Below are 24,247 nucleotides of genomic sequence, written 5' to 3'. Positions count from 1 at the left end.
TGTATCAGGATATAAATGTCTATTTATCTGGTAGCAAAAAGTGTAATCCACAGTCCCTGCATTCGGTAGAGAGGCCTCTTATCAGAAATGAGACACGTGTCAGCTCAGAATTCAAAAAGCTGGAAGTGAACTACCAACAGTGAAAGAAAGATGTATCTGACATTCATAAACTGAAAACCTAAGCAAGTTTGATGAGTGCTGGAACTATAATACAGGACAAATAATAGTGACAACAAAAACATTTAAGTCACTCAGAAAAGCCATGACTGGAGAGTTACACACACAAAAAAAGGGCGTATTATCAAATTCCCTGGAAAATACAAGCAGTGCTTTAACTTTTTCCAGCAAATAGGAGCTTATATGTAATCACATTTATACCAGACAATTCCCTGCTCAAAACCACAGCCAGCAGACAACAGCAGCCAAGAGGAAGACCCAAAACCCATTTCAATTTCACAAGCTACAACTTCTTCCAAGAGGGATGATGGTTCAGTGAGAATCCAGGAATCCATTACCAGCTAATCAACTGAAATGAGTACAGAGTCATCCATTTATATCTTTAATATAACTACAGCAAAGTTAAATACAATAAAAGCCTAGTAACCATGCTGACTTTACAAGCAAAAGATAATAGAAAACAACCCCAAAAAACCCCAGCCCTGTGATACTTACTCCAATGAACCTTTCCTGTTTCAGTTAGACTGTGTAGCAAAAATACTTTTATTAAACATTTTCTTCCTATTACTCTTGTTTTTTCAGAAGATTCCACGAGATGACCTCAATGTGATCTAAAAAAAGCAAAACACAACATAACGTAATTGACCAAATGAGCAAATCGGCAATCTGTACTTGGTTTAAAAGCTGCACCAACTTTCTGTGCAGAAATACCTGAATAATCACACTATTTTTTTCTGCCTTCAAAGACTACAGCACCACATTCCCATTACCCAATGTGATTAACCTAACAACTAAATGAATGTCAAATCCACAAACACCCTGCTACCAGAAAGGAAAAAAAAAGAAGTAATAATTTGTATATGCCAGTTATTCTAATAAGTCTTATGATCATTAATTACTCAAAAGCATTCTTAGCTGCTACAAATATTTTCAAGGTTTTGTACACATTTTGAATCAAACCAGCAGACGTCCATCGCAGTTAAAACAAAAAAAAAAAGGGAGACAGAGTTGCCTTCATTATCTTAAGTACATTTTCTCTTTTTCCTCTGGGCAGTAAGCTGATTTTGGTGGAGTTTTTTCACTTGTTTGGGGGGATTTTGCTGGATTTGGGTTTTTTTAACAGTGTAATATCATCTGTAGTTCCATGCAGAAGGTGAGTTGATGACACAAGCGATCCCATATTCCTATTCATAGTTCAATGTGTCAAAGGTTTAGAAGGTCTCTGACCAGCAAACACCCTGCAGATGTACAGGGCAAAACATCTCCACAGAGCCAAGACACCATCCTCCTTAGCTCACCCTGCAAATCAAGCTCTCACTGAAGAGAAGTAAACCAGAACTACTTCAATCCCCCCTGAGCACAAAGTACTATCAGTTTGCACTGATGTTATCTCCAGGTCTGTAGGCCAAGCCACAAAGCACAAGACTTGTAAACACACTGCACTTCCCATAAACAATTATTTTTCTAAACCACACCAGGCAGGTCCCACAGTGCTCGTGAGAACTCAACACAGTACAGTGACCAAAAGGGAGGGAGGGAGGGAGGGAGGGAAGGCTGTCTCTGCCCTGTCCCACACAGAGCAGAATTTCTCTGGGAATTGGCGTGGAAAGAGCCCTCGGAAGCCTCTTCGGTGGCTTTGAGGAATAAATACTCGCTGTATAAATAAATACTTAAGCCTAAAAAAAGTTAAGTTACTGCTCCACGCACAACCCTTTGGTGCGTAAAGGTGTTGTCCCAAAATGGGTTTTCACCTGGTGTGCAAGAAGCCAATCCACACACATTGAGTTATTTGATTTATATACAGAGGCATGAGCTAGTCCTGAAACTTCGCTAAATGGATGTCTAGGAGCCTACAGCAGGGAGCACACCAAAGAAAAAAAAAAAAACAACACAGAGAAAAATGAAGACAGTACTACGTAATTTGGAAATTGCAAGGAGAAAGCAACAGTGTGAATCTCACAGAACCAAGGCTGACCTACCAGCCTGGAATGTCCTGTCAATATTCATGCTTTCGTGGAATCAGAAAAATCCGAATCAAAAGCTACTGGCCAGCAGGGAGGATCTTAGGCGGGGGTGTGAAATGCATCCTACTATAGCTAACAGGCGTGACAACAGAACTTCCACCCAAGGAAGAAATCCTGCATGACCTGTGGCCCCTCAAACAAGGGGCACAGTGTGTGACTGAACCGTATCCCGTGGCAGGAGCAGGATACTCTTTGACTAGAAGTTGGATATCCCAAACTTCTAGAGGTCAATGGCTAACTAGGCACATGATGACAAATCAGATGGTGGGTGCCCAGAAATTACCCAGGGTCTGTAAATTGTACAGCTTAAACAAACCACTGCATTGTGAGTAGCTCCTGTCACAGTTCCTGTGTTCACCTCAGCTCCCTGTCCAGTTTCCCCTCTTTTCTCACTTTGCACTTCGTATCTCTGCAGCTCAGACATCACATTGACAACAGGCTGGTCCTCTACAACCAACTGTGGGGGATCAGCCAGCCCTCCAGACCTTAAACTGAAGTACACAAACAAAGCACTCACTGCTTTGTTCAGGCATGAGAAACACATCCTTCATTAGAGGGATAAGGGTGTGCAGCCTTGTTTTCCTGACCAACCTTTCCCGTTTCTCAAAGCAGCAGAGTAGGGGTTAAGAGAGGTGGTATTGATGGGCTGCAGAACACACCACGGGCAGCCAGGACACTTTCCACCTCCACACCAGAAGTGGAGCATCAGTAAACACACCAAATATCTTCAACTTAAAAGAATACTGAAACATATAAAGCAACTCAGTCTTCCTCAGTCTTAAGTTGCAACAATAACAGGCACAAAATTCTTCATGAACACTCACTGCCGGTAATTAAGCCATCACAACTCAAATCCAGGAATTAAAAGAGGGAGCAAAAGAGAAGCTCTCAGCAATGCACATCTGCCTAAACGACAGCAACTTCCAGCTTCGGCACTCCGCACACCGGAGTGCACAGGTTGAAAATGCAGGCTAAAGTCTAGACCTGAAAGAGGCGTTTCTGACATATTTCCTAGTGTTGTGTGTCAGCTGATCCAGACAGCAGAGCTCTACACAAGCACTGTCCTCACAACGCAGTGCCCAGACTATCTCCAGCAGCACAGGCCAGTTCTGACCGTTTAAAGGTGGCATTTATTTCTGCAGTAACATCAAGAGACAAAACACCTCACTGACTGTGGACAGCACACTGTCCCACACAGGACAGCCTTCTTCTTCGTGCTCTACTTTCCCAGGTTGGTGCTTGGTCAGAAACCAGTACTATCCCTTAAAAAGCCTCAGACTTCTCTGAAATGCGAAACTTACCTATCTCGTACAAAATCTCTTAACCAAAACTGAACAGGCATAGAGCTGCAAGTTCCCATAGCATAAGAACCACCACAGAAAAAAGAAAAAAAAACCAAGGCAGAGACAGAAATTGCAAACACCAAATGAGTTCAAAGCAGACACCTATGTCAGAACTGTAAGTCAGATTACGCTCTTTCTTAGTCCTGAAGATGAGCAAAACAGAGACCACTTACCATTTTCCAGTATTATTCTTTAAGCTAAACAGATAACCGTTCAAAGCATGATTTGAAGCTGGAGTCAGCTGTATCTTCACCAAGAAGAACTCAATACCATAATTACATTTCTCCAGCGGGTGACTGAGGGCAGGAGCTCAGTCTCCCACCACACTGAATCACAGTGTGAGGAAGCCTTGCTCACTCTTCCCAGAGCGCCGCCTCGCCTCGCCCTGGCTCACCTCTGTGAAATCCCCTGCAGTGCCCAACGGGCTGGGTTAAAACAAATCTGTACTCACACAAGCACAGACTGACACGCTTTACAACGAATCATTTCTTTACTTGGTGACACATGCTGCTGAGCTCCCTTTCAGTTTGCAACTGCCAGACAATATCAAGAAGATCTTGCAAGTTTTCACTAAGTCTTTATTTTGAAAATAGTGATTCTTTAACAGGGTGTCAGTTACTGGCATTTGAATTTATCTGGGGGGGGAAGGGTGCATTAGTGATGCATCCTCCCTGACTGTACCTTAGAACTCAATCTGATTGGAGTTGTGAGGCAAATAAACTTTTTTTTCCTTACAATAAAGTCAAACTTAAGAGCAAAAGACTGTCCGCACTTATTGGCACTGGAAAATGACGACTTTCCATTAAAGCACCAAGGAACAGATAGTTCCAGATGGGAAGGAATCACCTGCACTATTTAGGATCAACAAACAGAAACCTAAACAAAAATAATTCATTTTAATTTCCCCAGAACGTTTCAATTGTTTTGTTTTTTTTTTTTCCTGCTCTGTCACCTTCAAAAGAAATGCCTGTGGGCAAAGCAGAAGGGGAACACATCACTGTTAAGGAAGCTTAACAAAAAGAGGCTTCGAGACAGCAAATTCGCCTCTCACGCTCTGCCAGGCAGCCAGTCATGCCCTGACCTGAGGGCAGTGTGCTGAGATGGAGACTGGCAAAGTCTCTGCTAGGGGAGACCCTGCAATGCCCTCAGCACCCAGGGCTGCCTGCCAGCGCTGATCACTTCTAATGACAAGGGCAGAACAAGAAAACATCCGAGGAGAGGCTCTGGGCTGGAGGATGTGCTCCGTCCGGTACTCTACGGTTCAAAAAGCACAAAGTTCAAGGCTGAGTGTGAGAGTTTTATAAAAACAGCAGTGTTTCGATGATTGCAGATGACTCACAAACAAGTGCTTAGATTTGCTTTATACTGCTCCACAAACACAGAGTCAAGCGAGCAATGCTTTCCAGCCCATGTCCAGGTCCGACCCAGCACAGGGCACAAGCAATCACCCAGCTGGCTCAGCAGCTCCAGGGCTGGGGACGAAGAACTGAATAGCTCAGACTGAACAGACTCATCCACATGAAGATGCAACTCCTCCCAGGGCCCACAGGTCACTTTCATCTCCAGGCCGGTGTTGCAGCTCTCCCAACTCTGGGTCACTCCCTGTGGGTGCCAGCAGTGAAGAACGGGAAGCCGCGGTCACAGAGCGGTGCTCCTCTTCCCAGAAGCTCTCACCTACATGTGCCAGAAATCCTCACCTACGCGTGAAGTGTGAGGCCCAAAGGCTTGAGCCGGGCCAGCCTAACCACTGAGCAGTTTAGGCAGGTGCAAACAAACCCAACACAAGCCCTTGTGACACCCACAGAAATGTTCGCAGGAGACAATGAAGCCCCAACCAGCCTGTCTGCCATCCCTGCACACCCAAATTCAGCTTTCCACATCCTAAAACAAGCTGCAAGCAAGAATGAAATATTTGATTCGGCATGGATTTTCATTACATCTAAAGCAGTATTTGAGGACAGAAGTCTCGGGGGCAAGGGCAGGGGCATTAATTGCCAGCAGCACAGCAATCCCTGTACCTGTTTCTTTGGTCTTCTATCACAACACAATTACATCCCACACTTGTGTCTTTTAAGCAGCTCTTGAATCTAGAGTTAAATACTGGGCAGAACATGAGGTCTTGCTCTCAAACAAAATTACCCCCACACCATCACTTTTAATGAAGAAATCTTACATTTATTTAATGAGACATTTTCAGCCATTCTAAAGTTTATGATGTCCTTTCTCATGATTTCTCTCTGATTGCCTTAAACTCTGAAAGGCCCAAGGTGCATAAGGACTGTTGAAGCATTTCCTCCAACTTCAGGAACACCTGAACGTGGCCCTTACTGCTGATGCATTTTCTACTCACTAGTGTGTCAGAGATATAAAAACCCTGAAAAACCCCAAGTGGTTCCACCCAAAAATTACTACGTTAATAAATATTTACCTGCACTTTAAACAGAGAAATTGAGTCTTCATCCTGTTTCTGTGAAGATCCCGCCACGATTACTGAGTTACTTGAAATGTTATTAGTAGCACTACTTGTGATTTCTGTTTGTGATCTGCGTAGTCTATTTTCTTCACTGCTTTTCATGTCTCCATGTTTCACTTCCCAATTACGTTCTGTGAAATGCCTAATACGGTGAAACTATGCAAATTTACTTCTACTTAGTTCTCAAATTCTGCTTTCTGTTGTGCTCATATTTGAATTTATATACATGAGAACACAGAGTTAAAAAGCAAGACTGAACAATTTTTCAGTAATTAACTATTATGAGCCATTTTGTGAAGTACTGCCCACCCTGCTCCAGGTATCACTTGAAAGGCTTTGTTCTTTATGATTAAAATAAACTGCCAAGTGCGGATTGCAAGACACTGAACCAACACAGAAATACCTAAAGGTATTTTACAGATATGCTTCTGCAGTCCAACTTGCTGTTTGATTCCAAATATGACCACATCATACATAATAACAGCATTCCATCACTAACATGTATACAGTAAATACTATCTGAAACTAGAAGTAATCACTAAGAATAGTTCCTGTGCTGAAGAAGGAAAAATACAAGCATCTAATAAATGCAGTTTACCTCCAGCTATATCCAACACTCAAAAGCAAATCTATTAAGCTTTTTTAGATAATAAATGTGTCCATTTTAATCTGCTCTTGCTCCCCACTCCCTCCTCTTTCAGGTAGTGAGGCCTCATAGAAAAAAATATTTAAAATATGAAACATAATTTCTACATGGAAATTTATAATACTACATAATTTAAGAACTCCAAATCTGGATTAATCCCAGGCTAGAAGCAAGAGAGTGCTTGGTTTCAAAAACAAACAAACAAAACCCTAAACCCACCAAAACCAAAAACACCCCACAAGAAAAACAAACACAAAAGACAATCCTGCTGTTGTCAAACCAACAGTTTAAATCTGAATTTGGATCCAAAAGTCAGATTTGAATAGTATTCACATATTTTACACTGCCTTTGGACACAGCGCCTAAAATTACAGAATACTTGCTGTAAGAACAAACTGACCAACCCAAACCCTTCTATGTTCCTCAGCTCAGTAATTTAGACTACACAGCGTTTTCTGGCTTCCTTTGTCAACGAAAGGTTTCGGTCCATTCACCAGCTACCTGTCCCACAGGTTTACTCCTGAGAGAAGCAGAAGTGTTTTGTGGTGTCAGGAGCCCTTCAGAGAGAAATTCCCTTCCACAGTCCGAGAGGGAACAGAGCCTGAGCAGTGCTGGAGCCCCAAGAAATGACACCATCTCTGACATTTCCAGATGCAAGGTGTGCAGGGATGGAGGAGAGGCAGCAGATAGATTACAGTCTGGGTATTTATCCTCCTGCTGTCACGCAGTTATGACACCAGTATTTACACCACTTTCTGGCAACAGGCATCCAAAACCCACCCTCCCCCTGACAAATCAACACGACCTCCTTCTTCTCCCAGAGCTTTGACAACTTCATTGCATTCTGCACCCCAGCCTGTTGCCAACTCCAAACTGCAGGAGCAGTAGGACACAAGGGATGCAAACCTGGGCACACAGAAGAGCCGCTCCTGCTGCAGCAGTATCTGTATTTAAGAAAGCAATTATTAAAACATGACAAAGTCAGACACCAAAAAAGTGACCCTTGCAACTGAAAGCAAAGGTTTTTCAGTTTTCACACAAACAATGATGGCTTGACCAAGACAGAAATTTCTCAACACCATACTTGACAGCAGAAGAGTGACTTTCCAAGAAAAAGCTCAAAAAATATTTCCCTAAACTATTTCCAAATTTTCGCCCAAGATAAGTGACAAAGAAATCAAAGCCCCTCTAAAATCCTATTTTACTTCTCACCAGTACTTTGCAAGAGAAAAGTACATCACAGAACAATAGAAAGTTTAACAACAAACCATTTAATTTGCCACCACACCCCAATAAATCTTTTTTGAGCTTAACTGGTCTGTTAATCACCAAAATGTAGATGCCTGAGCCAAAGATTTCAGGAATGCTGCCATTTCTGAAGAACCCTTCCTGTATAAGGGGTCTAACCACTACCTCTTTTTCAAGAAAATTGTCATTGCATGGTAGAAACGCTTTATTACTGAACAAATAGAGCTAAAAACCACCCAGAGAGTAGCGTGCTACTTTCCTGGCCAGCAAGTCCCAGTTAAATCAACCACGAAGAAGCAACTTCGGGCATCAAGAGAGTGGAAACCTTTCACAGAAATTGGTAAATATTGGTCTGGTTCTTTCAAGTTTTACCAGCACAGCACAGAGCCTGCACCCCCCACTCCTCCTGATGCAATAACCCCAGGAATTCACCTCTACGCACTGATATACCAGGATTTTAAACACCGGCAAGTAGTGTTTAAAAGAGACAAAAGGAGTCACCAAATGTCGAAGGCCTCAATAAATCCTGCAGTTGCACACAATGAAAATTGCAAGTTATCAAATAACAAATAAACCTGAAAATTCAGCCGTGGTTTGTGAAATTCACGTAAAAGAGAAAGTAACTTGAGGATACTAAAATGATGAGCTGCAGAGATAGACTAAGGCAAGAATTGCTCTGCCCTCCCATAAAATTTACCTAGAAGTTAACTGGAACAGAAATAACTCAGAGAAAACAGCTATAAATAGAAAGGGGTTAATCATTCAAATTTCTATTCCCATGACAAGAATACACTAAAGACTAACTTTTTAATCTTATGATATGATGTTTTAAAAATACTTTAGCTGCTGCACTACCATCTGTCTCTACCTACTTTTTAAGAATAATTTCTCCTTTATTTTTTTAAATGCAGTAAAGGAGATTTTCTTCTGACAAAAACATTTCCACCAACAGTCATCAAAGTGAGCCTGTGCATCAGGTGGAACAATTATATGTGGTCACTTAAATGGATCTTTTTTTAATGGGGCCACTTAAAAATACACTTACCTTTCCTCCAAGCTAATATAAAGCACATAAAACTTATTTGTCATCGATTTCAACTACCAGAGCTGCTACAAAGTATTTTTCAATTAAGTGTTTGCATTCGTCCTAAAGCAGCAGAGAAACTTAGACTCATTAAGGTTGGAAAGAGCCTCTAAGATGATCGAGTCCGACTGTTCTCCCAGCACTGACAAGCCCATCACTAGGCCCTGCCCCGAGCATCACATCCACTATGTTTGTTCAAGGACATTAACTCAAGTTTACCATGCAAAGACACCAAAGAAAGAAAACTGCCTCACCCTCGATGCACAGATAAAAACACACCAGGATAACCCAACGTCTCTGAACTCACACAGAGCCTGTGACACACTTGGAAATAGAATCTAATTATTACAAATCCCCAGCCAGTGCTCTACTCAGAGCATTTCTCACCCAAGGAAATTAACGATGAAGCCTTTCAAGTTAAACCAAATGGAGTACAGGAAATAAAACACAGACAAAAGTTCTTTATTTTCAAAACGTAGAAATAGATACGGACTTCTGTCATTTTGTGGTGCCCAGCAAGTTGACTATAAAGTGAGTCGTAATACAGCGTACTTGCAGTGACAGACATTAGGACAGCACCCAATATATGCATTCAGCTTTGAAAGACACAGAACTGCTGCAGATCTCCATTGACTACTCATTACAAGAAATTGTGAGCAAAAGACTTGATCGGGGTCTTAACGTTCTTCCAACTTTTTAGGTCACATCCTCACATTCTTGCCAAACTTGCTTTTATGGAAGAACTCTACTAAACAGCCTTCTCTTTTATGCAGAACTTTTCTGCTCTTCCCTCTCACTGCAAGTCTTCATGCACCAGATTTATTTACAGCACCCAGAGGAAACAGAAGCTCCCTGTTATCAAAACAGACTGCAGAATGCAAATAAACAGTTGTTATGTATATATGTTAACTGGACTCTAATTTGTGCAGAATGACACTGAGTATAGAAAGAATGGTATCCTAACAGTTAAAGCAACAATTCAGTAAACAAAATATTGCTGTTTTTATTTTTATTCAGATAAAAATAGTTAGGTCGTTATTCTGAGCTTACCAAAATTTTCAACATAGCTAGAGGTCACCTAATTCAAGTGTAAATAAACATTTTTTATTAAAAAATATTATCTCCCTACATTAGTACCACTAGTAGCAGATGTAAAGAAGAACCTCTGAAGTGCTGGGGAAGTAAAAATGGCCTAGCCTGAAGACTCTCAGTATTCTACACATGTGAAGAGCAGTATCTCTATCTTTAAACGCATGCAGAACCTTGCAATTGTTTGCACACAGCTTGTAGAAGTTTACAAACATAATAAAAATACTTAAAGTTAGATATGTAATCAGATGCAGATTATTAGTGTACTATAAAGTGGCTTTTTATTTTCAATAAAATATAAAAGGATTTTTGTCAAAGGCATTGTATCTGTCTAACATGGATACTAAAAAGAAGCAGAACAACACTAGCTAGTGAGCACAGATAACCAGTCCCTCCCCATTTTTATTATTAACAACAGAAAGGAAAGTCTCTGTTCTTGCTAGCAAGTTTTGTGCCAAAAATTAATGTACCATTTGCTGCTGACAATCTGCCAGACTAATGTTTTTCTTCACTCCAGAGGGTTCAGAAACTACTACTCACTTTCCAGTCAGCATTCATCAGAGATTCCTCCCATGAAAAGAAAAACAAGACAGCTCTTCTACAGACACACACACCTCAGTCATTACTACACATAAATAATTTAAAACACTCCAGCAGAAGAACACAGGCGTTCTTCACCTCCTGCTATTGTGGGTCAATCCACAATCCCTCAATTTCACTTAAACCTGGCATAGAAGAGAATAAAATCACAGAATCATTTAGGTTGGAAAACACCCTTAACAGTAAGCTTAACCTTTAGTCCAGTGCCGCCAAGCCCAGCACTAAACCATGCCCTGAGTGCCACATCTGCACATCTTTTAAATACATCCAGGTGACATATGGTGAGTGCACCACTTCCCTGGGCAGCCCATTTCAATGCTAGATAATGCTTTTGGTGAAGAAACTTTTCCTAATATCCAACCCAAACCTCCCCTGGTGCAGCTGAGGCAGTTTCCTCTCATCCTATTACTTGGTGCATGGGAAAAGGCTGAGCTTCACCTGGCTGTAACCTCCTTTCAGGCTGTTAGAAAGCCACACTATTGCACAATTGTAAAGCAAGCTGTGGCTGTCCCGTCCCTGGCAGTGTCCAAGGCCAGGCTGGATGAGGTTTGGAGCAACCTGGGAGAGTGGAAGGTGTCCCTGCCCATGGCAGGGGAGTGCAACTGGGCGATCTTTAACTTTCCCACCCAAATCATTTTAGTATTCTACATTCCAAATTTTACTTCCTACTAGGTTTGGACTTGTTTGGGGGGATTCAGTCTTGTCCATCACCATTAATCAGTAACAGGACTAACATTCTACTGTGTCTGCCGACATTCTCATGCTGCCATTGCCCGCGCCCATAAGGACAGCACACACACATGGACTGCCTCTCTTTCACTGCTACCTTTACACCAAGCACTAACTCTTCTTTGTTTAGAGAATCCCTGGTTAGGACTTAGACAATCCTCCTTAAATATCTTATGTCTTGAACTGCATCCTTAGCAAGGCATACAGATAGCCAAACAGTAAATTCAGAAATTCTTTCCCTGCATCAGAAACAAAGTAAGATGCTCAGCACTAAAGTCAGAAATACAAACACACAATGCGTGTGGTGGTTTGAAAATCCCAAAAGGCTTCACCTTCCTCAGCAACACCTATTTAAGTCAAAAATGGAACTGGGGGAAAAACAAACAAACAAAACAACAAACACCAAAGAAAACCAACCAAACCCTGCCCTCCCCAAACAAAAACAAAAAACCCAAAAAAACCCAAAAACAAAAACAAACAAACAAAAAACCAACAACAACAAAAAAAACCCAAGCCCACAAAAAAGCCCAAATGCAAAAAAAGTCCCAAAACCAGCAAAAAGTAAATAACATTGTTACATATGGTTAACACACTTAAATTCTTTGGGGGTTGGGAGGGAAGTAATGGGGGATCTGGGGAGAAGGTCTAACTCAAGAGTAGTAAACTTAGTGCCATACTGTAAAAAGAAAAAAAGTTAAAAAGCTGGGAATCCTGAAAGGTAGATGAAGTGGAAAAAAGTACAGGTAAAAGGACCAAAGTACTCTTCAAAACCAGAAAAGGAATCTGAGACATAAAGCCAAGCAGGAAGGGGATTCAGTGCCCAGTGCAATTTTCAAATAACATTTTATGTGCTTCTTTCTACCAGGCCAACTCTGTACTCAGCTTTTTGAGTTTTGGCTGGCAGCACTGGCCTTTGTTTACCGGGTTGTCCCCTGTAGCTGTGTCTGTATCAATGGTTTGTACACACAAACTACAGACCAACCTGCAGTCTTCTGGAGGACTAAATAGCATTGCTCACACCACTGACTGAAAACCACCCTTCTGCTGGACTCAAAATCAGGTTTTTTGGCTGTTATTTGTAGTGACACAAATTTAATCAGTTAAAAAAACAAAAAAAAGATCACAGAGACTTCATATTCTTCAGTTGTGAACATTCTATACTCATAAATACCAAATTGTTAACTGAAAATAACAGCACATTTCAAAATCAATTCTCTTTGATCTTCAATTAACTTCAAAATCGAGTTATCTTTGCTTGTTAAAAAATAAAATGATGCAACAATATCAAAAGGTGTCTCTCAAGCACAATATTTACCGAAGAGAAAAAAGTTATTGCTCAATTGTTAGGTCCCATAAGAACCTCAAGCAGTAAAACAATGTTAGCAGTTATTCTGTTCTCTAGAGATTTTGTACAATGCTCTCCAAACATACCTACTCTGATTTTTAAACCGCTTCTGGTACTCGGTAGCTGCACACAAGCACACTTTCACATTAAATCTGTCACAAAACCACTGGCCAGCAGGACTCTGAGCCTCTTACAGTGTCAGGTTAATGGCACAGACCACCAGCTAGTGCACGATCCACCTAACAGCTTCCAGAAACAACTGGCTGTTCTTACGCTTATTTTTAAATTATTTAATTGCCCTGATACTTTCTGTGCACAAAAAGGACTTCCAGAAACACCAGGAATTAACAAACACTTCAAAGCAACACTACCATAAAACTAGAAGCGCAGCAATATTTTTACAGATTCTTATTAACAGACAACTTCCAGCACAGAGCCTCACATGACTTCCACAAAACTCTTTATCTACCTCTGCCAGCCACACAAGCTCGTGCCCACATTCTGCCAGCTGATGCCAACTCCAAACTTACATCCTCCAATTCATCTCTGAATTCTCTCACAGAGGTTTTTTGGGGCTTTTTTTGAAATCCTGTGGATATATGGTGCCTGGGGGCAAGGAGAGAACAGGAATGATCTCAAGTGAGAGCAGGCAGTTTAAGCCTCTAATGGACTACACATCACTTACAACTGTCCATTAGTTCCAAATTCACGCCTCTGTTTTCTGCTTTGCATACAATGGGGGGGGAAGCCCCAGAAGAGCACTGTGAAAAGAAATTTAAAATCAACCTACACCTTTAGTAGCCCCTAAAAGTGAACCCAAAAAGACAGCAATGAGAACACACTGATTACTTGTGTCTTATAAAAAGAAACTAGAAATAACAGTGCTGCCACTGTTCCTCCCTTTACAAGCAAATTCATGCAAAGATAAAACATAATATCATATGCCAGCACAAAAATTAAACTGCCAACACAGATTTTACTCCCAATCATCACAGCTTCTGGAAAACAGGAACAAAACTCGTATTTATATAGCCAGTAGTGAAGTAAAGTATTAAAAGATTCTTTATCAACCTAACATGGGAAGTACAACTGTTCAGCTTTACACCAGCATATAAAGCTGAGCTACACAAGCATAAAACTAGACATCAATACCTCTGATGTAGTTCCTTGAAGATATTTTGATGCTGCTGTTATGATGAATTCACAAAGCTATTCTAAAAAATCAGAGTAACTGCTTTTGCAAGCAAAAGCAAGATACTGTAGAAACAGAAAGGCACTCTTTAGAATTCAATTTCATAGCAAAAATTTAATGCAACACTACCTATGAAAAATGCACGTTCTATTTAACAAGCTTGAAAAAAAACAAAAATAAGCTGTGAGTAGCAAATCTACATATTTAGTGTCAGGAGGAACTAATAGTACTCCTAATTCTTATGCTCCTTTAAAAGTAAATACTAAAGGTATTTCTACATATGTAAATGTAGCTCCAAAGGCAGAAAATGACACCTGAGTTCAACTAATTCACAATTTTAAGTCAAGAGCACCTAAGGCAAGAAATTGATACAACTGCCCTTCCCCCTTTGTGATGAATTGAAAAAGGTTTGGCTAAAAGCCAAAGCAGGGAAGTAGCAAAGGTAGGTGAGGACAGCCTGGATCCTCCGCTTGTGCACAACCAGCTTCTGAAAGACTGTGCCCTGTAGCAGGCTAAAATTAAACTGTGGCTGCCTAAAAGATGCCAAAATCAAACCAAGTAACAACGCACACCCACAAGTTCTCAGTGGGGAAGTAGAACTGTCCCAATCCCACTTCTCAAAGGAAGCTGGTTTTGACGCCTCGGTGCTATTCTTTGTTTCTTTAATCTTCTGAAGGCAATATGTAAATTCAATTATGTTGGTACCTACACATCCAGAACAGCTCCTAATGTATGCAAATGAAACCGCATTCCTGAATTTCTTTCCACCAAAAGCTGAGATAAAAAGATTTACCCATGTCAATCTGATAGACTAACACAGATTGGTCGATGTTGCTTACAAAATCCTTGATACTTCAGGCATTCGGATTCCAGACCCATGTAACCTCCGCCTTGAAGGTTCCTCAAATTGCGATTATTACAAAAGGTTACCTGTTGTTAATTCGGGATTGCAAGTACAGACCTTACCAACCCAAAGCAAAACTTTGCTTACTAGTTACTACTAAAATTACAAAACAAAACAAAAAAAAAAGTTGAATTTCTAACGTGAGATGATCTTTGCCCCTAGATCTGATTTAATTATCAAAACAAAACACATTGAAACTTCCACACGTGAGTGGCTGGAAAGACAAGGCAGCACTGCCACAAAACAAACGTTCCACGCAGGGAGGCATTGGTACTGAATTTCTGACCTCCGTGACTCCAAGTCCTCATGAGATACAGTGTGTAACACTGCGTGTGTCAGCCCAAGAGTACTGGTTTGAGGAAAACACACATTCACTAAAAAACAAAACAAAAAAATCCCCACCAAAACAAACAAGCAAGCTTTTCTACGCAACTGTGTGAATGATGCTTATTTCAGATTTTTTCTGTCCTGGACTACTTCCACAGAAACTGCCAGCTGGGAAAAGGGCCAAACTTCCTATCTTAGAGGTCTGCTGCTCCCAAGAGCGGCAAGTCAGAAAGTCCAGCTAAACCAAAGCAGCCCCGTGGCCTTTGGATAAACACAGCATCACATCCTACAGCCCATCAGGCCCCGCATTTATTTTCAGGTAACTTAACTGATGGCAACCTTTAAAGAACCAAGGGCAACACTTATATGTGTATCTTTAGATCTGTGAAAAAGCACTTAAACTGCTTGACCTGTGTGCCCTGGTCACTGAAACACAACAGCAGCTTTCTAGCTAAACAGCCTAAACACCAGCCTGCATTTGCACACAACTTCTAAATAACAACATTCCTTCCTCCGAACCCTCCTCATGTATACAGCCTTCTAACAGCTTGCATTTGTACTGGATTTTGGGTTTAAAGAGAGGATATAACAGACGTATGCAAACTTTAAAGGGAAAGGACCAGTGGAACAGGATAAGTTATCTCTTCACTACATCACAAAAGTGAAAGAAAGAATTTTTTTTTTTTAAGAAGGTTTTCCTGCACTAGAATTTGGAGTTCTGCCAAAAGTCCACAGACAATTGGAGAACCAGTGAATTCATGACATCAGATATTCCAAGGAAGTGAAACCTGGTTGAACAGAAGTGATTTTTACTCAAGAAAAATAGCTACTTAAATAGACAAACAACAAAAATATTTTAAGACCACATGTGGAGGAGGTCTCCTTTGTTTAAAGAAAAAAAAAAAAAACCTACATAAAAAACCCAAAAAACCAAACTCCCCCAAACATTCAATCAACGTTAAAAATCCCACTCAAGCATGTTTCCAAGGCAATACACATCAAAACATTCTTGACATTACCAATATCCCTGATATTCTTTTCAAAAAGGCCAGTAAACCAGTTACCAAAGAATTTTCGTTCAATAATCCTTTCCTGAATCCCCACTCTCCTGAAAAGCATCGCTTGTTGGCATGACACTCCCAAAACCTGGAAACCACCATCAGTTCTGAACTGAAGCTTCCAGATCCAAGTTTCCAGGTGACCTGGTCATTGATTCCCCAGCCAACTTAATGCATTCCACTAGACTCCACAACCCTTTGCCAAGCATATGGAAGTTCAATATTCCTTTAGATGCAATTTTCCTAAAAGCAAGCATGGTGTAAGGTTTTATTCCACCTTTTAATAAATCTTCGATGGCATACAGCCGTGGGAGTCTCTAGCTAATACTGCAGAACACAGGCCAATCAAATTTTTCCAACATCCTTCATGCATTCATCTCACTTCAAACCCTGAACTATGGTCCTGAAAACATAAATTCTGTGTTGCTGGGGTTTACCGCTTCAGGAACTTCCTAAGCCTGAAAGAAGTTCAATAGCAACAGAATAATGGCAGTAAGGACTTAGTACCTAATATTTACAGTTATGGCTACACTTGTCAATTCCAAATGAACAAAACTTGTCAGCATATCTAGTGACAAGAAAAGACTGTAAGTGCATAAAGTTCGGGGAAAAAACCATCAAAACAAACAAACAAAAAACTCCCTACACCCCAATAAAACCTCAGCTTTCTGGATTTTGGGAAGTGTCCAGCATGAGTCTAAGCACACATGTGTTGGAGCTAGACAAACCAACGAGTCTGGCATGAAAGGTTTCCGTTTCTCTTTCAGGAGCTCTTTGGGAGTAATGAAGATTTATTTCCTCCTTACACAGAAGCAGCTCCTCGTCTGTGGAAGTCTGGTTGTGTGTTAGGAGAGCACACGATGACAGCAGTGCCAAAGCCATCGCTCTGTGCGCCGCCCTGCACAGCGCGCGAGCAGCTGACTGCGAACACATTTTCCAAATACTGCTTTGCCATACAAATTCCTGCGGTTCCGAAGGAAAACAACGCTCCGAAACCCAGCTGAAAACAACCGGGTGTATCGAGTAATAGAAACGCCACTTAAAATTCACAGAGCAATCACCGGCAGTTCTCTGCTGAGGAAAAGAGGAAAAAAAAAAAAAAAAAAAAAGAACAGAAAAAAAACCCCACCAGGCAGAGCGCAAAGCTTGTCCGGCGAACGCTCGGGGGGGAGCAGGCGCCGCGCACCCCGGGTCCGTCCAGCCTCTCCCGAGCGCCGCCGAGCCCCGAGCGGCGGCAGGGCCCGGGGCTGTGCCGCTCGCCCCGCGCCGGGAGGGGACACCGGGAGGGGACACCGGGAGGGGACACCGGGAGGGGACACCGGGAGGGGACACCGGGCACTTGTTGCGGGGCCGTTCCCGGCGCGTTCGCGCACAAAGGCGCCCGCCCGCCCGCCGCACCGAGGCGAGCCCAGCCCTGCCCCGCCGCCCGCCCTGGGCCCCTTTCCGCTGCCAAACGGCCGCGTCCCGCCGAAACCTTCCCCCGCGCGGAGCCGCCGGCGCAGTTGAGCAACCGCGGTGTCGCAAGCGGATCGGTGCCCTCTTCCTGCGCAGCTCGGCGCCCGGAGCGGGAAGGCACGGCCGGCAGCGAGCTGGAGGCCGAGGGGAGCCCCGCCGCAGCCACACCGACACCCAGAGGGTGCCGCCGGTCCGTCCCGGTCCGCTCGGAAGGCGGCCGGCCCCGCACACCCACCTGCCTGCCCGGGCAGCGGCCGCCGCCGTGTCCGCGCCGCCCCAGCCAGCGCGGCGGCGCTGGCGCCAGCGGGGAGCGCTCCCTCGGCCGCCACCGGCACCGGCGCTGCGCTCCGCCGGGGTTACCAAGGCGATGGCTTCGCCCTCGGGCCGCCGCCGCCAACCCGGGCCAGGCTTTCGCTATCAAACCGCGGATGGCGGCCAATGGCGCGGCGCGTCCCGCCCCTGCGGGCGCTCCCCTTCCCCGGGAGAGCCGGAGCTGGCCGCGCCTCCGGCCGGCGCTGCGGGCCGGCGGCGAGCAGGGCGGGGGTCGCCTTTCCCCGGCCCCGTGGCGAGACCCTCCCCTGGCGCTTTGGGAGCGCGGACAGAGGCGAGTTCCACTTTACAGAACTGCGGACAGAAGAGCAGTTCCACTTTCCCCCGCTCGGGCGCTCCCCGGGCGCGGCTCGCTCTGGCAGCGCCCCGCAGCCCCGGACTGCGGGCAGGGGCAGCCGCCCGTGGGCATGCTGGAAAAGCTCAGCCTAGAGCACCTTTCCCGAAGCGCCTTTTGGAAAACAGCAGGGAAGAGCTCCTTATAGCAGCTTATTGCCTTGCCGAGGAATTCCCTGACACATCCTCATTTCAAGAGTCTTGGTGCTGAGTTGTCAGAAACAGTTAGGTGGAAACTAGTACCTACAAAAGGGGTTTTCTAAGGCTTGAGAGAAGCAATCCAAGGAAGGCAGGGTAGAATGTAACCGGTAATGAAACAACTTTTGCACGCTGCGGGCCCGTCCCCACCCACTGAAATCAGCAGCAACATTCCTGCCGCCTTTAATGAACACAGGGCGAGGCGTAGCACATCCTTGTCCACAAAGAGTATGATCACATTATGCATATTTTAACATCCCTATGCTAATAATCATGCTGTATCATTAAGCTTGTCTATTTTAGTCTGTTCATTTTTCCAGTTATTCCAGTTTTGAAAATGGATGGATGGATTTACTTCCTCAACTTCCCTTGCCGATTCTCAAGGCACTAAAACTCCATTAAGTTTGGATTAGAAAATACCTAGGAAATGCTTTGTTGCTTTTTCCAAACCACGCAACCAACCACATCACGGATTAACTGGAAATCTCTGGGAAGGAGAATGATCTCCCCTATTACTTCAGCAAATGGGATTTTTGCATGAATGGTGATCATGCAATACTACCTCTAGGCAAATCTCAGTGGAAGGGCAGAAGTTAATGAGAAATCTTGCCTACCGTGTGTCAGTTGCCTCCACAGCCTGTCTGTCGTGTATCAATTAACAGCTCCCCTTCCTGCTTTTAACCAGCTCCTTAAGTCTGCTCAGTACCACAGGCATTTGCTCCTGTACATCATGCTGCTACTTCACACCACAGAGTGTAGTAACCACACTTGACTTCCCTTCTTCCTGGGGAGGGGAAAAAAAAAAAAAAGCCAGTAGAGTTCAAATGAAACTGGTTTATCAGGCCAAAGTGCAGCTCACACAAACGGATCATGTTCTACACAACAGAGTTTAGTTCAGCATCTTGAGTCACTTGTTTCTTCTGTTTAAAGTTTACATTGCACTTGAAATGTATTTCTGAAGAAATAAGGTATTAATGAAATCCAGTACTGTAAAAAGTCCCAGATATGCCGTTTTTCAAATCATTCTGATACTTGTGGTTTTGACATTAAATATTCCAGATAGTCTTGGCTTAGATACTGAAACCTTGGCTCAGTAGTTGGTCTCACTGATGACAAATGGGTTTGTGACTGGAAAGGCTCGATAACATTTTTTTAAAGAGAGCTATTTACTCTGGATCTTGCGACATTAGGTGGCTGTTCTACAGGATCCAGTGCAGTCTTTGCAAAGCATAAGCCAAGTATGATGTGAGAGACTCAGTGGACTGAGCAGAGGGCAACAATCCAGAGGCTTGTCGCCCTGTTTACTGTACTGCCATCTTTTCAATTGAACAATGATGCCTTGAAGTGTCTATCATACATAAAGCCCCAGGCACTTTAAAACTGTCTTGTACAGACAATTTCTGTGAATAGATTTCAATGAAACCTGACCACACCGAGTTTTTCTCCAGGGCTGTAATCCCTGATTTCAAATTTCCTATCCATTTTCTGGTTTATGCCTCCAAATACAATCGCAGTATTTAGCAGGGGGGATAAAGAGATCTCAATCAGTAGTTATTAACATATTTCAGGTTACAGTTGATCAGCTTAAATGATATTCATGTTCTTGCCACACATGAGTTGTTACAGACAGTATGTGCAATATCGATAAGCAACTTGCCTCGAAATATCTTAAAGAAACATTTTTATATCCTATGTGGCATGCAAAAAATAAAAACAAAAAGACTTCAAATATCATTTTAATTTTCAATTTCCTTATCTTTAGATTCCCTTCCCACCCCCTTCACAGAACAACAAATGTTCTATTATTCCGCCCCCAAGGCTATTGTTACATGTGTTCTCAGTATAAGGAAAGAGTTTTGTCTAAAATGGCTTGATCTGACTCACGTCTTTGCATGTGAAACAGCTGTACACCTAGGGCACATTCTTGGTTGCTTGAAAATGTGTCATTTTCAGGTTTTTGGGTTTACACTCTTTGAATCCTGTGTCACTGCAGTGATCAGAAGAAAGGAACTAAGCTGTCGCTGTATTTGCAAACATCACAGGACCGTGGCAGCAGACCCAGACATTAAAAAAAGGCAAGTGGAAATGCCATGTTAAGGACGTTTGGCCTGAAGCAGAAAAAGCCATTTTGAAAAAAACCCTGAAGTTATTAAATCAAAAGGACAAGGATCCAGAACACAGCGAAATACCGGGCAGGAGATGCTTAGAAAGAACTGATTAGAAAATTTAAACAATTACAGCAGCTTGCTACTGTCCGATACTGTGATACAAAGACAAAATCTACAAACCAAATGAGCTTTGGGCAGTTAATGCACAGGAATGTTTTCTGGTGAATACTGAATGACATGAGAATCTCTCATCAGTAATTCTTTCCTTAAAAACAAAACAAACAGAAAAAGAAGTTATATTCATAACTGTGTGAGCAATAGTAGAGAGAATAATGGTCACTTTACACTGCATGGTCATCCCTTTGTCAGCTTGCTGCCTACTGCTGTCCAAATAAAAGGCTTTAGAACATCTTGTGTATGGCAAATAACATGTCACTCTCCTCAGCAGCCCCTAGAGGAAAGCCAGTTTGCTTTATAACATTCAAAAAACACCTTCTCTGTTAACAAAACTTTCATCTCCCCTTTGAAGGCCCTCCTTCATCTAGACTGAAAAAAAATATGTCCCCTGTTGCCTAAAGCAGCAGGTTGTTTGGAAGATGGAATCATTAGTCATTGAAATTTGAGAAGTGTTAATAAACAAGTGAATAATACTGGTTGTGACTACTTCAAACCACATGTTTGGTACAGTAAATCCCAAGAATCAGGTTTAACTGTCAAAGGCTATATTTAATCTCCTGTAGGAAAAACCCTAAGAGATTCTCAATTCATGATTTCATGCCCAAAGTTAAAGTACTGCAGCACATATAAATGATATGACAAAGAGGATAAGGTATGTGGGTAGCATGGTCCTGTCCCAGCCTCAGCTGATAAATACAAGTTGGCCTCCTGGACTGCCCCCATCTCTGCAGATGTTAGACAGCCCAGTCTGTGAAATCCAAGCCAGCCACTGCCACCAGGGCCTCTCAGGGTGCACCAAGAAGTGCTCATGTCACGGAGAAGGGCGCGGTGTGATGCCACCACAACACCCCAGTGCTGTGAGCAGGATGCTCCCCAGAGGTGCTCTGGGCAGTGCTTTGGTCCCCATCCCTGTGCTCTAGCCTGGGTGTCTGTAAAAGTCTCCCTTTGTGTCTCACACTGACTCCGGTGCAGGGGAGGCAGCAGCAGCAGACAGCCCGCGTGATGTTCAGTACCAATGTCAGACAGAACAGGTGATGGGTTTGGCTAATGAAGTAAAGCCTGCAGCAAGAACAAGCAGCTTTTAACAGTGCTTTGCTAAACCAAGTTATTTATCATGAGTAAAATTCAGTAGAAAAGTTCTCTGAGAACCTAGAGTGTATGTATAGAAATGAGAGAGGCAAACCCCTCTGCCAGCTGCAGCAACCCCTCAAATCCAGCTGCAGCAGCCCAGGCACCATCCTGGCACTTCACAGTTCTGTTCCCCCCCACTGAATTCTGCGTCTGAGGTTTCTCATTTTAAAATTTTAAGCCTAACTTAAATGACACAGAGCCACTTGAAATACAGGGCCTCTTCCTCAACCTCCCTGACCTCCCAGGTTGCTGTGCCACACAGGACGCCAGCTGATGCACCCATCAGGGCAGACACAGCCCTGCTGTGAATTGGTGGGCTCAGCTCTTTCTGCTTTTCCCCGCTCAGACAAGCTGTTTGAGCTGGTGAGCAGCAGCAGGTCTGAGCTGGAGGGAGGCCTGACCCCACCAAGGCTCTCCTTCTGGAGCACTGACTGTGCTGGCGATCCCACAGAGCACAACTGCTTCCCTGGGGCTCTCCAAACCTGGGTCCTGGCTGGGGAACTGCAGAGTTCCTCTGCACTGAGGCAGCAGCTGTGCCAGGAAGGGCTGTGAGCAGAACCTCCCACCCCACCATGGAAATCCACAGCCAGAAATCACATGGTCCTATGATGCTGTTGTACACCACAACGACGCAAGACTCCGACTTCAGAAGGCTGAAAATCACTCCTTTATCTTTGGGATGTGTCTCCCTTATATACTATTTTACACAGACCAATTTGATTGGTGAAACAGAGACAAATCTCTTCAATCACATTGGTCACACCAGAGGGACATCAAGAAGTAGTCCCTCCTAGGGAAAGAATGCAAACATAGTACAGTTACAAAAACACTTCTCTTTTCTGGGAAAAGAATTTCAGAAAACCAAAACATCTCAGGCACGAACCAGGGCTACAGCCCTATTGCTTCCAAAGCACAGAAACCCCATGGGCAGGAGCTCCTAAGCAGGCACTTTTAAATGGTGGCAGTTTGATCAGTTTATGCAAATTCTATTGTAATAAAGCAGGAAATTTTTAATAGCACTAATCTGTAGACAAACTGACTGAAAATACTTCCTGTCACTAATTCCATACCATAGCCAATGTATGTTTTTCTGCATCTGTTTTGGTTTCTGGGTATGGTCTCACTTTACAAGACAGTTTTTTCATGAGGTATGTGGAGCTCCATTTGTATTAGCAAGTGAAGATTAAAAAAAACTACTCAGAATTAGGAAGAGTAAGGCCTTTACAAGAATCAACAGCATCCTGAAGTAGCCAGCTGACTGTCCTGCTACATTCTCCCTTTATATACAAATAACCCTGTGTAGTCTCTAATTTTTCCAGTTTCCTAACACAGATTTTGTAAGAACAGTTCCACCAATACAAAACAAATTCTTTCATCCAAAAGGCCAATACCTACTAGAAAAGGACTTCTGTCCACATGTAACCTCACATCCCACACAGACAAGTCTCCCACCAGCTATCACTTCCTCTGCCTACACTACGGGCCTGAACTCGTAACCAATATGAACATTTTATTAGCATAACTGGATTGTTAGAAATGTCAGTTTTTAGACGAGGCAGCGAGTTCCCTTGTGTTATTTCTACCGACTTTTCTAATCAAATACAAAGATCCCATGACACATTTTGACAAAAAGTAGGGCACAGCCAGCTTATTTATTCTTTTACTAAAAATAGGCTTCAATGTCCAGCAGGTTGTAATGTGTGAGACAGCACTTCAAGTGTAACAGCTGCTCTACCTGACTCAATACATCTGTGTTACCAGCCTCTCTTTTCAATCTGCTAATTACCAAAATCAAACATCAGTCTTCCCAAGGAGTTCCCTTTTGCTGAAATGCTTACTATGACTAGGCTAACCAACAATTGGAAAAGTAATAAAATATCTTCTCATCCTTACAGTAGTTTCTGACACCCTTCCAAGCACAGCACAGCATGTTCTACATCTCTTGGGTTAATGGCACATTACTATTCTCAGCCAGAGGCAAAGACTAGAAAGAGATTCATTACAGGAAATCTGTCTCTCTCTCAGCCTCTTTGCATATTTATTTTCTAGCTGGCCTTTTTGTTAAGGCAATTCTGATAACACAGCAGATGTGACAACTGTGAAAACCAGTAATGATCAGGAATACTATTGAGGCTGTCACACTTTTTAATGACTGTGGATATAAAACCCTGTATTATTTCAGAATTTCACCTTGAGGAGACTTTCAACTGATGTTTTGTCAAGTTTTCTTAGAGGAGATCATTGTCCAGCCACAATGGTGTAAGTCACGGTTAGCA

The 24,247-nt window shown here is 43.0% G+C and overlaps 1 protein-coding gene across 4 annotated transcripts in view; it reads right to left on the bottom strand.

Moving 5' to 3' along the window:
- Positions 1-24,247, bottom strand: part of PIK3CB (phosphatidylinositol-4,5-bisphosphate 3-kinase catalytic subunit beta) — an 87,667-nt gene that overhangs the window by 48,768 nt on the left and 14,652 nt on the right. Inside the window, exons 2-4 of one of the 4 annotated variants that reach the window (XM_066193928.1) lie at positions 20,844-20,928; positions 19,170-19,339; positions 673-788 (exon numbers count right to left, since the gene is read on the bottom strand). The gene's annotated coding sequence lies outside the window, so the exon portion shown is untranslated. Of the gene's footprint in view, positions 1-672; positions 789-17,929; positions 18,027-19,169; positions 19,340-20,843; positions 20,929-24,247 lie in introns of those variants that run through there. The other 3 variants (XM_066193926.1, XM_066193929.1, XM_066193930.1) reach the window with 3 other exon arrangements.

The sequence above is a fragment of the Chamaea fasciata genome, unplaced genomic scaffold (genome assembly GCF_029207755.1).
Source record: "Chamaea fasciata isolate MVZ Bird 193981 ecotype frontalis unplaced genomic scaffold, bChaFas1.0.hap1 SCAF_11, whole genome shotgun sequence".
Lineage (NCBI taxonomy): Eukaryota > Metazoa > Chordata > Aves > Passeriformes > Sylviidae > Chamaea > Chamaea fasciata.
This window is presented reverse-complemented; position numbering and strand designations above follow the sequence as displayed.